This window comes from Mesocricetus auratus, unplaced genomic scaffold (genome assembly GCF_017639785.1).
Source record: "Mesocricetus auratus isolate SY011 unplaced genomic scaffold, BCM_Maur_2.0 Super-Scaffold_100004, whole genome shotgun sequence".
In the NCBI taxonomy this organism is placed as follows: Eukaryota; Metazoa; Chordata; class Mammalia; order Rodentia; family Cricetidae; genus Mesocricetus; species Mesocricetus auratus.
In genome coordinates, this window is record NW_024429189.1 from 81924871 (window position 1) to 81938261 (window position 13391).

The following is a 13391-nucleotide window of genomic DNA, read 5'->3' on the forward strand; positions in this document are numbered from 1 at the left end:
ACACTGATAAGGGGGAAACTAAATAGGAGGATTAGAGGTGATGGAGAAGGGAAAACAGGGTAGAGGATGTGGGCAGAGATGGCTAACACTATGGGCCTTTGAAAAAGTCATGTGGGAACCTACAACTGTCAAAGCCTCCTAAAATATACATACATAAAATTAATTTAAATGGAATCACTATATAATAGAAGAGACAATGACCCAACTAGGTATAATATTCTACCAAATGAAATTCTCAATTCTGGAAATAGTAAAATGGCTCCTGGTGACATATTGCTATGCCTATATATCAGTGCATTGCTCAACTCTCAGTATAGAAGCATATTCTTGCAGTAGATGGGATTGCATTTATATATTTATTCACATACATATGTAACACAGAGACCCATAATTTCTTGCCATGCAGAAAGTGAGGAACTTTGAAGTAATCATCCCAAAATGGAATGCCTTGACCATGCTTCCTCTTTCAAGACTCATGGATCTATGCAGAAAAGGAAGCAAAAAGATTTTCATAACAAAAAGTAGCAAATAATTTTAAGAAAACAGAATTTTCCAGGCACAAAACTGATGCAGATACGAAATCGGAGAGACTGGCAGAATGCACACGACCTGTATAACCTCGAGATAGACAAAATCCGGTACAAAGTAGGGAAAATTGGCACAATGTCCCACCCCCTAACAAGAAACTTTTTAAATTTAAATTAGAAACAAGCTTGTTTCACATGTCAATCCCAGCTCCCTCTCCCTCCCCTCCTCCCCCACCACACTCTAGCCTCTGTAACCCCCCACCCAATCCCCACTTCCCTCCCCAGGGAGGGTGAGGCCCTCCATGGAGGATCTCCAGAGTCTGTCATTTCATCCAGGGCAGGGCCTAGGCCCTCCTCCATGTGTCCAGGATGAGAGAGCAGCCTTCCATGTGGAATGGGCTCCCAAAGTCCATTTGTAAGCCAGGGATAAATACTAATCTACTACCCAAAGCCCCATAGATTGCCAAGGCATCCTCACTGACACCCAAATTTAAGGGGTCTGGATAAGTCCCATGCTAGCATGTTAACCTTCAGTTTGAAGTCCATGAGCTCCCCCTTGTTCAGGTCAGTAGCTTCTGTGGGTTTCAACAGCCTGGTCTTGACCCCTTTGCTCATCACTCCTCCCTCTCTGCAACTGGGTTCCAGGAGTTCAGTTCAATGTTTAGCTGTGGGTGTCTGCCTCTGCTTCCATCAGCCACTGGATGAAAGCTCTAGGATGTCATATAAGGTAGTCCCCAATATCTTAGTTTGACAGTTGATGTCATCCTTGTAGATCTCTGGAAATCACACTAGTGCCAGATCTCTACTCAAAAGTATGACTCCCTCCATATGGTATATCTCATCCTGTTCTCTATTCTTCCCCTGACTCAACCTTCCTGCTCCACCATGTCCTCATTTCCCCTCCTCTTCTCCCTGTCTCTTTTTCCCAGTTCCCTCTTCCCTCCCCCCATGCTCCCAATCTGCTCAGGAGATCCTGTCCCATTCCCCTTCTCTGGGGTACCTTGCATATCTCTCTTAGGATCCTCTCTGTTTCCCAGACTCTCTGGTAGTGGGATTGTAGGCTGGAACTCCCCTAATTCATGTCTAAAATCCATATATGAGTGAGTACATACTATGTTTGTCTTTTTTGTGACTAGGTTACCTCTCTCAAAATGGTTTCTTCTAGTGCCATCCATTTGCCTGTAAATTTCAAGATTTCATTGTTTTTTGGGGTTTTTTTTGTTTATACTGAGTAGTACTTGGATGGGAGACAAGAAACTTTTCAGTAAGGAAGATTTGCTCTCTTCAACAGAGTGACACAGGGCATATGAAGTCACACTTCAGGGCAGGTCCCACACTTGGATGTATCTCCCAACAGAAGCCTGACTTCAAGTTACCTTGTGACTTTTTTCTTTTGTTTGTGTTCATTCTTTAAGAGGGAGAAAAACCATAAAGTTGGATGGACAAGGAAGAAGAAGAATATGGGGGGAGTTGGAGCCTGGAAACAATATGACAAAAATTATACTGTATGAAATGCTCAGAGAATACGTAAAAAGAAATCATGGTTCATTGGATAAAAGCACTTGCAACATAAACCTGACATGTGAGTACAGTCCAATCAGTAATCTGCATACAGGTGCAAGGAGAGGATCAACTTCATGAAGCTGTGTCTACCTACGGTCACTGATGCTCCCCACATGCTGCCCATGCTTACACATGCGTACACACACAATGTTATTATTATTGCAAATAGCAAAAATATAAATAAAAAATTTAAAGTGGAAAATAGAAAAGACTTTTACACCAAAGAAATTTTGACATTTCTGTCTTTTCATTTTTACACTTTTAAAAAATGTTGTTAGGACATAATCATGTCATTTCTTCCAGCTCTTCCCCCTTCAAACTCATGGCCTATTATTCTCTAATTATTATTGTTTCATATGTATGTGAATAAACATGTAAGTACATCCCACCAGGTCTGTTTAATGTTATTTGCATGTGTATGTTTTTAGGGCTGACCGCTTTGGATTGGATAACCATTTAAGGTGACCCCTGGGTAAGACTAATGTTCCATTTCTCAGTTATCCCGTTTTCCTGTAGCTCTTCATCTACAGCTGGGGCCTTGTGGGATTTTCCCTGTCCATTACTAGTATGTCAGATGATTCAGTCATTCTTTCTTGTTTAAGCCACAGTATACCTGAGATTTCATGGGTGTAGCCCCCCTAATCCTGCAACAAAATTGCTTATGTTCATGCTCTTACAGTCTTCCTGCCCTCTTTTTGGGATGCTATCTGAGCTTTAGGTATAGGGGTTATGCTGTAGTTTGCCATTTGGGGATAGGCAAAATTGGCTATTTTCTGTATTTTTGAGCAATTGTGCCTGTCTATAATGGTCTCTTCATGCTGTGGGGAAAAAAGGTTCTGTGACAAATGAGAAACACAAGTATTTGTGAGTATAAGGGTAAGTATTGAGAATGCAGTTAAGAGTTATACTGGTATAGGAAAGTGATACATTCTCTTCGAAGCTCTGTAACATCAGTTCTCAATCTGTGGGTCGCAACCCTTTTAGGGAGTCACATATCACAGATATCCTGCAAATTAATATTTGTAATATTAACATTCATAACAGTAGCAAAATTGAAGCAACAACAAAAATAACTTGATGGTTTGGAAGTGACCATAATATATGGAACTCTATGAAAGGGTCACAGCATGAAGAAGGTTGAGAACCACTGCCCTATGATCTCACTAGCCAGGAGACTAGGTTTGCTATAGCAGGAATTATTTTCCTCTTATTGAGCAGTCATTATGTCCAATTAGACAATTGTTTATTACCACCAAGGTATAAGTGCCACCGTTTCACCTGTAGTGATATCTTGCCCTGCTGGGTGGTGTTGGGTTCATAGGTGTCGCAGCTGGTTAAGGCTATCGATTGCTTTCCTTCCTTGGCAGCTTGCATAGCACCTTCTGACACTATGAACGCTATCCCCTTTGAAGGAAACCTTCAAGTTAGATTGAGCTTGAATCCTCTGATTCCTGTGTCTTAAGTGTGTGGTGTCTTTACCAATAGGACTTACCGTCAACCTCTGGGAGGTAACCATGGCAACTGCAATAGCTTATATCGTTTGGGGAAATCTCTTGAACTCTCCTGACTAGCAACTCCAAAAAGGTTTCTAATGCCTGATACTAGGGTTTTTGTTAGCTACTCCAAAGCTTTCGGGAGAGGCACTGTCAATCAAAGTGGCATAATGTCATTTAAACTCTGTATGGATACACACATCATATATATATATATATATATACATATATATACATATATATTTATGTATGTATGTATGCACTGTGTGTATGTAGTATGATGTATAATTTTAGGTAAACATAAAATGACTCCCTAAGACTAACTGAAACACCCTTACTAATACCTATCTCCCTTCCTTCTGTAGTATCCTCACTTCCCATGCCCATTTTAAGCCTTCCCCCTCATTATTATCATTTCCAACTTCATATCACCTATATCCTTCTATTCCCTCCCTGAGAAATGACAACAAAAATCATTAATATTTGTGTTTTCTTATGTTTCTGAAAAAGCAAATCCTTTGTAGTTCTAGGGGGAAAAAACACCTAAGAGTCTCAAAGCTGAGCGTGGATGTCTCCAACAGCATTCATTAGCATTGCTGATCTGATGGTCTATTCAGTGAAAACATTGAGAAGAACCAGGGATGTACTAGAGTCACACAGCCCAACACAGGAAGGCACTACTTAACACCCTGAATTCATCATGTTTCTAATTTTTAAGTAAGTTTTGGTGATTGGACCTCCCAAATTTTTTTACTCTTTTCATTTAGCTTATGTTCATTTGTGATGATCAGTATGGGACTTAGTCAATTCTCCTCTGAAATCTTAAAATCTCAAGTGTCCAGCCCTGATAGAAGTTGATTATCAAAGTGATTGTGCTTCAAACTCCACTGAAAAAGCAGCACAGACAGAAATAGCAGTGTGCACCATTCTTTGACATTTCAGTGCTTTGTTGATTTACCTATCTTAGTTACACTGGGTAGCTGACCTCTATGCAATTAAACATGTGATTGTCCCAGAAATCTCCCACTGGCTTTCCAAAGAGCAACCAAGCCAAATTTGGGCCAAGGATAACATTGACAGACACTGATATCCTGAAACTTTCTACTGTATATTAGCTATTTCCAAAGAAAACATTTATGTTGCCAGGGAACACTTAGTGACTCCTGGTGATGACTGTATAAAAATTAGCCAGTTCTTATGAAAAGACCTAGCTTTTCATTTTGAGAAGGAATTGACAAGGAATGGGTTTGATATTTCAGTTATCTTTGGACATACTTTTTCCCCTAATATCTGAGACTAACATAGACTCTCTATATCCTGTTTAACCTTTTTTCATTTTTGAAATACACAGACAAGTTTTCAGTCTTGCTTTGTAAGTATCCCTGGAAGTTTATTTTTGCATTATAATTCTAATACCTTTTATCCTTTACTTAGCACTTGTAATATTCTTTAACAACACCTGATTTATGTAACATGAAATAAAATATTGTCAATAAGTTCCTGTACTATTTTCAGATCCTCTTAGCAGCAAGGAACCCATTCAAACTAGAAAAACTAGAAAGGTGGAATGTTTCCCATACTCAGGGTCAGGCAGGAAACCATCAGCATAGCCAGGATCTAGCTGTTGTTCATCCTCACCATGCATCAATTTTAATCACTAGTTAGTCATATTATAGCCCAATCACTTCTTATAGCCAGAAATAGTTTCTTCAACAATTTCCCTGGTCATTCTCACAGTATGGACACTGACCAATGATAAAATCCCTTGAGGAGGACTCTGGCCTACTGTGAGTTCTCTGTCCTCCTAGAGCAACTGCTTCCTGCAGGAGTGAGACAGTACTAGAGAAGTACTTTGGGCATTTGTGATAGTGTTTTTTCATTCTTAGAATAATTGGGATATATTAGCATTCAGCAATCTGGAAGTGAAGATAATGAGTGCCCTAAAATATACAGAACAATACCACAAAGTGAATTTTATTTTCCCAAATGAAACCATGGTAGTCTACTAGGTATCTGGACAATCACCTGAGACCAGAATACTCCTATTTTCATATGGTACAGTTTTGCATATTTTAATAAACATCAAACTTTCTTAGGAACCACTATGCTTTATCTTATTCTGCATTTACCTGGAGTTCAGTAATATCACATCAACAAAGCCATTTTTGATGCATGAAATATAAACATAACTGATATATATTCATCAGATTTGGTAAATGTTCTAACCATAGTGAGTGGAAAAGTGAATTGATTATGAGAGTTTAGGTAACAGAAATAAATAGTAATAGTAATCACAATAAATTGGAATGGATTACGTTCAACTACTGAGACTGACTCTGAGTGCCAACCATGGAGGAGGCTAAGTGAGGGGATGTTGAGGAGGGTCAACCTGATGTAAGAGTGAATTTGAGGGCAGCCTAGAGTTACATAGTGTCTAAAAACAAAACAAAATTTAAAACAAATGGCTATCATATTGGGTTTTTTTAAGGCAACCAAAAAAACTTGAGATGTGCTACAAGCTTGGTGCACACTAACACCAGATCCTGCCTTTGTTTTCTGATCTGTGATAATATACATAGGAATTGAAAATGAAGATTTGTCAATTATTATGGAAATTTAATGAGCACTTCTAGTCCAAAAAAATCTAATGAAGAAAGCACATACTTGTATTTTGTATACATTCATTTTATTTTCTAGAAAAGCTATATTTGTTGTAGTTTGTAAAGTACAAATAAGATAAAAACTTGGGAAAACTGACTTTCCTCATAGTCATCTTGAAAAGTAATGGTCTATAAAGTGCCCGTTTAAAGTAGATCCCAACAATGACAATTTAAGGATAGAATGGCATGTGAAGTAAGTGGATATAAATAGGGTTGGAGCAGCGAAAGTAGTGTCTTTAAATGTACAAGGTGGTGCTTTCTGATACTAAAGAGTCGTTAAAGAGTCGTGTGTGTGTGTGTGTGTGTGTGTGTGTGTGTGTGTGTGTGTGTGTGTGTGTGTGTGTGTGTGTGTACCTTACGAGATAGTCGAGGAATGTGTGGATCAAAACTACCAATTATATAAGTGAACCAATAACTACTGCTTTACCATGCCCCCCAGAAAAGATCAAGTCAGACAGACAGCAAGTGGAACACACAATATCTAAATAACTCAACTACCTCACACTAGCATTACCTAAAAGATATTTGATTCAAATTGGTGGAGAATATACATTTTTTTAAAACACACATGGAACACTTACATATATTGGTTTGTATTTGACCACAAAGGAAATTTAGCAAATCACATAGTAGATATTCTCTGAAAACAAGAAAGCAAATTAATAACTAAGATCTAACTAATGCTGGGGCTAGAGAATTCGCTCAGTGGTTAAGAACACCCAAACGAGCAACTCATATGGAATTCCCAGCCCGTCTAACACATACACATCACATGTGAATATCTATGCATAAAACATTTGTCACAATTGTCCTATGTTCTAATTATTCCAAGCTGATTTCTTGTATATGCTTCTTATCAAACTAGCTATGTCTTCACTTGCTATTATGATCTCTTCTGTCCTTATTTAAAAAAATTTTTTCCAAACAAAATTGGCTCTGCTATTTCTTTTGAAGCTGTCTTCTTGTCAATAAAGTTTACACATTGGAATGAATGCTGCTCTGTATAATGCTCAGATTATATTGCACATTTACAGCTGGAACAGATACTAAAAACTGCCATAAAGTGCGCTCCCTCTCTATGTATAACAGCTGCTTCAAGAGCTGCCTAGCCCACACACTTCCATCTTTCTTCTTTAAATGCGCATATTTTTGAAGAGTTTTGGGTTGGAGGGTGAAGGAGTCTCTCTGTGATTTGGGTTTCGGTGCGAGTTCCAGGAACTGAAAATACAAACATTAAATTGTACGGCTGCTCAGGGGATGCATCACCTTAAATAGTATCAATATTTAAAATGATTAAGGTGGTAATTATGTGTAAAGGCAATACCAGATAATAAAAAAATAACTTCCAAAATGTCATAGATGCTGTTCATAAGGATAGACTTACCTCCTAAACGAGGCTTACCATCTGAGCGTCCTCAGAAGGTAGAGTTTATATTTTGTTCCTCGTGGAGACATTTTAAAATTCAGTTCTTTTATTTACTTTTTAATGGAAACAAGAATGTCTATCCCAATGAGTTGTAATGATAATGAAAGGTGATAACACATGAGAAGAAGCTATATACAAATGGACCCCTAGGTAGATTATATAGATTTAAATATCTATCCAAAATTATATTTAATTGTGTGTATCCACCAATGCACTCCACCAGGGAGTGAATGGAGGCCTGCATTTGGATGTACTCACTGACCTCAAGTATGAATTCCTAAGATGACTTCAGGAGTCTCTAGATCACCACAAAACTTGCCCAGGGAATCATTCTGTCATCTGTGGCTTTGAGGCAATTTTTCATGGTTCACTCTAATCATTGAGAAACTTGAAGAGAAAAGATTAGTTAACTGATAATGATTATCACATTTTTATGGCTGCTGCAATCCTTAGTGGCCCTGAGATTTCTGCCCTACCTTTTTTTTTCAGTAACCAAAGAAATTAAGCCATGGTCATGTCTGCAGAACAGTAAGAAAAACAGTCTCTTTACAAATATTTCTACATTTCCCTAGGGAAGAATTTTCATCTCATCTCTAAAATGAATTTTCTGCACATACTTTCTTTCCTGGGAGCCCCTGTTTGGACTGACTGCTTCTTCATACTTCGCACAACACCTAACCACAAACCAAGAATTTGGTTTTTAGTAAGATGAAAATAGAGATGAAATTTTCATTCATCCATAATCAATGCATTCAAAATGCTATCCAGGAGCTCTGCTGCTAAAAGAATGACTACAGTGAGTGAACCAGGCAGTCTCCAGGCCCCTAGGTGAGATGGATCTTAAAAGAAGAACTACATGATAATTTTGATAATTAATTATTCTTTAATAATTTTAATCATTAATTATTCTTTAATATGGTTATTAAAAGTTACACTGAGTGATAATTCTGTGAGTTTAGCTGAAAACTGGAGTTTTCAAGGGAAAGGAGGATCATTTTAGTCATAGGTACCAGAACAGTGAAGGTCATGGAGTGGATAGCAAATCTAAGGACCTGTAGGAGGCCAATTGGAGGGGATGGACAGAAGCATAAAATGGGGCTGGAGAAAAAGCAGGACCAGACCATGAAATGACTTGTTCACTTTATGAAGGATCTCAGTATGTGTCCTAAGAAATAAGAAGCAACCTGAGAATGTTTAGTTTAGAATGTGACATGACCTAAAGGATTATTGGAGACATTCAATAGTAGATTCAGTGATATGTATAGTCTATCAGGAAATAGTCATTAAATGTTGCCTTCACATATTTACTAGACAGTCTTCTATTTAGCTGCAGAGGACCAAAGTACCTTCCATCCTGTCAGAAGGATACTATGTGTGTGAGAAGCAGAACGTAAACATCCAGGAGAGATGTTTAAAATGGGGGACTTAGTCTAGTATTTAGAAATTATTTCAATGGGCCTAAGTGCTTAGTATGAGACTGTGGTCTCAGTTTTGACATGAAAGGGACTTAGCACTGCTCACCCTGCTATTATTACTTCAGGAAAAAAGAAATCAATGGAACTTCTTGCATCTGTCAGAGAACTGATGACTTAGGACAAACAACCAGACCAAAGTCAGGAAGTAGGTCCAGACACAGAATGGAGATATGTTTACCTGGGGATACTTTCATGGTGACCGACCAAGTAACTGTTTGATGCTCTGGGTGAGATGAGAAATTTCTTACCTCTTAGTTTTAAAAGGGATGGATCACCTATTACCTTGATTAGGAATTGTAAATGATTCTTGTGTGAAGAATTCCTCCTAGTTTGGTCACTTCCTGGGTTTTTTTTCACTAAGACTAAGGCTTTCTAGAGAAAAATAATCTGGTGACTCTCTCAGGCTGAGGAAAGCAATTATTCCCACTTTTGAGAAGCCACATCAATGGTCTTAAAGGAAATAGATTGAGAATACTGTTAACACAAAGTAGAGCAAGTGGTGGCCATAAAATAAGACTACTGAAGAAAAATATAATGAAGGCCCATAAAAGCACTAAGAATTGGAAAACTACCCAACGTTCCTTTTTCAGAACTGACAGCCACAACCAAAAGAATATAGAAATATAACTGTAAAAAACTGCAAACTCCATGATATCTCTGAGGAGTAGAATTTCAGAAAGTCCTAAGTCAAGAGAGGGAGAAAATTTGAGAATCATAACACATGCAGCTGCATGGAATATTAATTAGCACAACCCAAGTCTCACTCAGATTAACAGGATCCCTGCCCTAAAGTCTCGTCCTGAGTCTATATGCCGAATTTCAATGTGTGGCTTCTGAGGAACGGTGGCAAAGCATTTCAAAGTCAAGGGAAACATAATGCAAATATCATAATCAGACTCAGACACAACTCTGATATTAGAATTATCAGATGCAAATTTAAAATGACTATAATTAATATGTCGGACAAATAAGTAATATTAACAGACAATGAACATCTAAGAAATGACCAAAGAGAGGTATCAAAATAAAAACACTAAATATAGGAATACAGACAACTCTCCAAGGTCTCATTGGCAAGTTTGATAAGTTGAAAAAGGAACCAGACAATTTAAGAGAGCAATTAAATGTCCCAAACTAAAATGAAAAGAGACGAAATAGTAGACATCCATGAATTATGGTACAACAATACATGATATACATGCATAGACTCAGTAGAGGTCTTAAATATTACTGAAATTATATGGCTACACTGACAAATGAGAATTAATAATTAATAAGTATTATAAATAATTTTTAAACTTTCTCTGACTGACCTTATGTCAAGTGTTCAACAGCATGTGTATTTAGAAGGAACAATTTAAGAAAGTATCAGTATACAGAATTTCTTGCAGTGTGAAAATCTCTATTAGAGAGGACTAGATAGATTCAGTTCTGTCAAGGGTTCTGTTTTTCAGTAACAAAGATTTGTGGCACTACACTGGATAAAGACCAAATAGGAGAGATATTAACAATAAGCAAAGAAAACATGGAAAGTACAAGTCATGAGTGTTGCCTAATGCTTCTTTAATAACTCCAGAAATGAATCTACACATGGATCATTGAGTTGGCAGATTTCAGAATTGTGTTTCATGAACATTTGCTTGTTAAACTGTCCCATGTTTGCCTTTTTTGTTAAACTAATCTCTTGTGGTTTATGTGTGAGATGTCTCTCATATTCTCATGTGTTTGAACACTTGGTTTCCTGCTAATATTGCTGGTTAGAAAGGTAGACCATTTCTGGAAGCAATAGGTAACTGGGGATGGACCTGAAGGTTTTACAGCCAAGCCTCCTGTCCTCTCTCAACCCTAAGAATGCAAGGTAACCAGTTGTTTCAAATTAGCTGCCTTGTCTTCCCTGCCATGATGGATTGTATCACTTCTTAAGTCATGAGCCAAAATAAATTCTTCCTCCCATGGGGGAAAGAATACAAAAGAAAAAAAACTCTAAAAAAATCTATGGCAGATACAGAAACTTCTTAATATTAATGTAGTCAATTATTACTAGGATTTCTTTAATGAAGATAAGATATGCTTTTGGTTGATAATCATATTTTGATCTATAAACTGCGGGATATTATGATTTGAATGTGACAAATTCTAAAAGAGTAGACTAACAAATACTCTTAGATTTGAGGGTTAATTGAATAAATTCTGAGATTTTTATTATTCTTTTTGAAAAAGAGTAAGATATTTCTATTGAATGAGAAATTTTTCCATTGAAGTAGAATCTTTGATACATGTTATCTGAAGAAAAACAAGTATTTGACTATAAGAAAGGTGAGAAATATGTCTGTATGTTGTTTGTCATTTAGGAATCCTTTATTTGGGAAGAGAATTTCAAAAGAAATGAAAGTAAACTCATATTATACAGCTATGATACAGTTAAACATTCTTCTACATAGTGAAGGGTGTCCTCAATACTAATATATACATACTAGCTTTGAATTCTTTTTTTTTCTTGGTTTCTAATGTTTTTGTTCTTTTTTATTTAAATTAGAAACAAGCTTGTTTTATATGTCAATCCCAGTTCCATCTCCCTCCCCTCCTCCCACTAATCCACTATCCCATCCCCTTTCTGCTATGCAGGGGGGGTGAGGCCTTCCATGGGGTATCTTCAAAGTCTGTCATATCATTTGGAGCAGGGCCCCGACTCAATCTTCCTGCTCCCTCATATCATCCTCTCCCCTCCTCTTCTCCCCTTCTCTTTCTAACTTCTTCTCCCCTCCTCTCATGCTCCCAATTAGCTCAGAATACCTTGATCCTTTCCCATTCTTTGGGGAACCTTGTATATCTCTCTTAGGGGCCTCCTTGTTTCTGAGATTCTATGGTGGTATGGATTGTAGGCAGGTAATCCTTTGCTCTATGTTTAAAATCCATATATGAGTGAGTATATACCATGTTTGTGTTTTTGTGACTGTGTTACCACACTCAGGATGGTTTCTTCTAGTTCCATCCATTTGCCTGCTAATTTCAAGATTCTACTGTTTTTTCCACTGAGTAGTACTCCACTGTGTAAATGTACCACATGTTCTTTATCTATTCTTCAGTTGAGAGGATCTAGGTTGTTTCCAGGTTCTGGCTATTACAAACAATGCTACTATAAACATAGTGGAACACATGTCCTTGTATGGATGCACATCTTTTGGGTTTATCCCTAAGAGTGGAATTGTTGGATCTTGTGGTAGACTGATTCCCATTTTCTTGAGGAGTCCATACTGATTTCAAAAGTGGCTGTACAAGTTGGCACTCCCACCAGTAGTGGAGGAATGTTCCCCTCTCTCCATATCCTCTCCAGCACAAACTGTTTTTGGTGTCTTTGATTTTAGCCATTTTTACAGGAGTAAGATGGTATCTCAGAGCTGGTTTTTTTTTTTTTTGCATTTCCCTGATGGCTAAAGATGTTGAGCACTTTCTCAAGTGTCTCAAAGCAATTTTAGATTCCTCTATTGAGAATTCTCTATTTACTTCTGTACCCCACTTCTTAATTGGATTACTTGGTATTTAGCTTCTTGAGTTTATAAATCAGTCCTCTGTCATATATGGGATTGGTAAATATCTTTTCCCATTCTGTGGGCTGCCTTTTTGTCTTGTTGACTGTGCCCTTTGCTTTACAGAAGCTTCTCAGTTTCAGGAGATCCCATCTATTGTGTCAATCTCAGTGTCTGTGCTACTGGTGTTATGTTCAGGAAGCTGTCTCCTATACCAATTCATTCAAGGGCACCTCCTACTTTCTCTTCTAAGAGATTCAGTGTGGCTGGATTTACATTGAGGTCTTTGATCCATTTGGACTTAAGTTTTGTGCAGGGTGATAGACATGGATCTATCTGCAGTCTTCTACATGCCAGCATACAGTTATGCCAGCAGGACCATTTGTATAATTTTAGTTTTTTGTCAAAAATCAAGTGTTTGTAGGTGTTTGGGTTAATATCAGGGTTTTCAATTTGATTCCATTGGTCTTCCTTTCTATTTTTGTACCAATACCAAGCTGTTTTCAGGACTATAGCTCTGTAATAGAGCTTGAAGTCAGGGTTGGTGATGCCTCCTCCAGTGGCTGGTAGTGGGACTAGGACGCTGGCAGACTTTGGAAGGTCTGTTTCACCGGGATGGATTCCTTAGAGCACAGGCCCCAACCCTCACAAGGCTCTAAGCAGTGCTCAGGAAGGCTGGCTAGGAACAGGCCCATGCTTATCTCCTCCCATGGGTGAAGG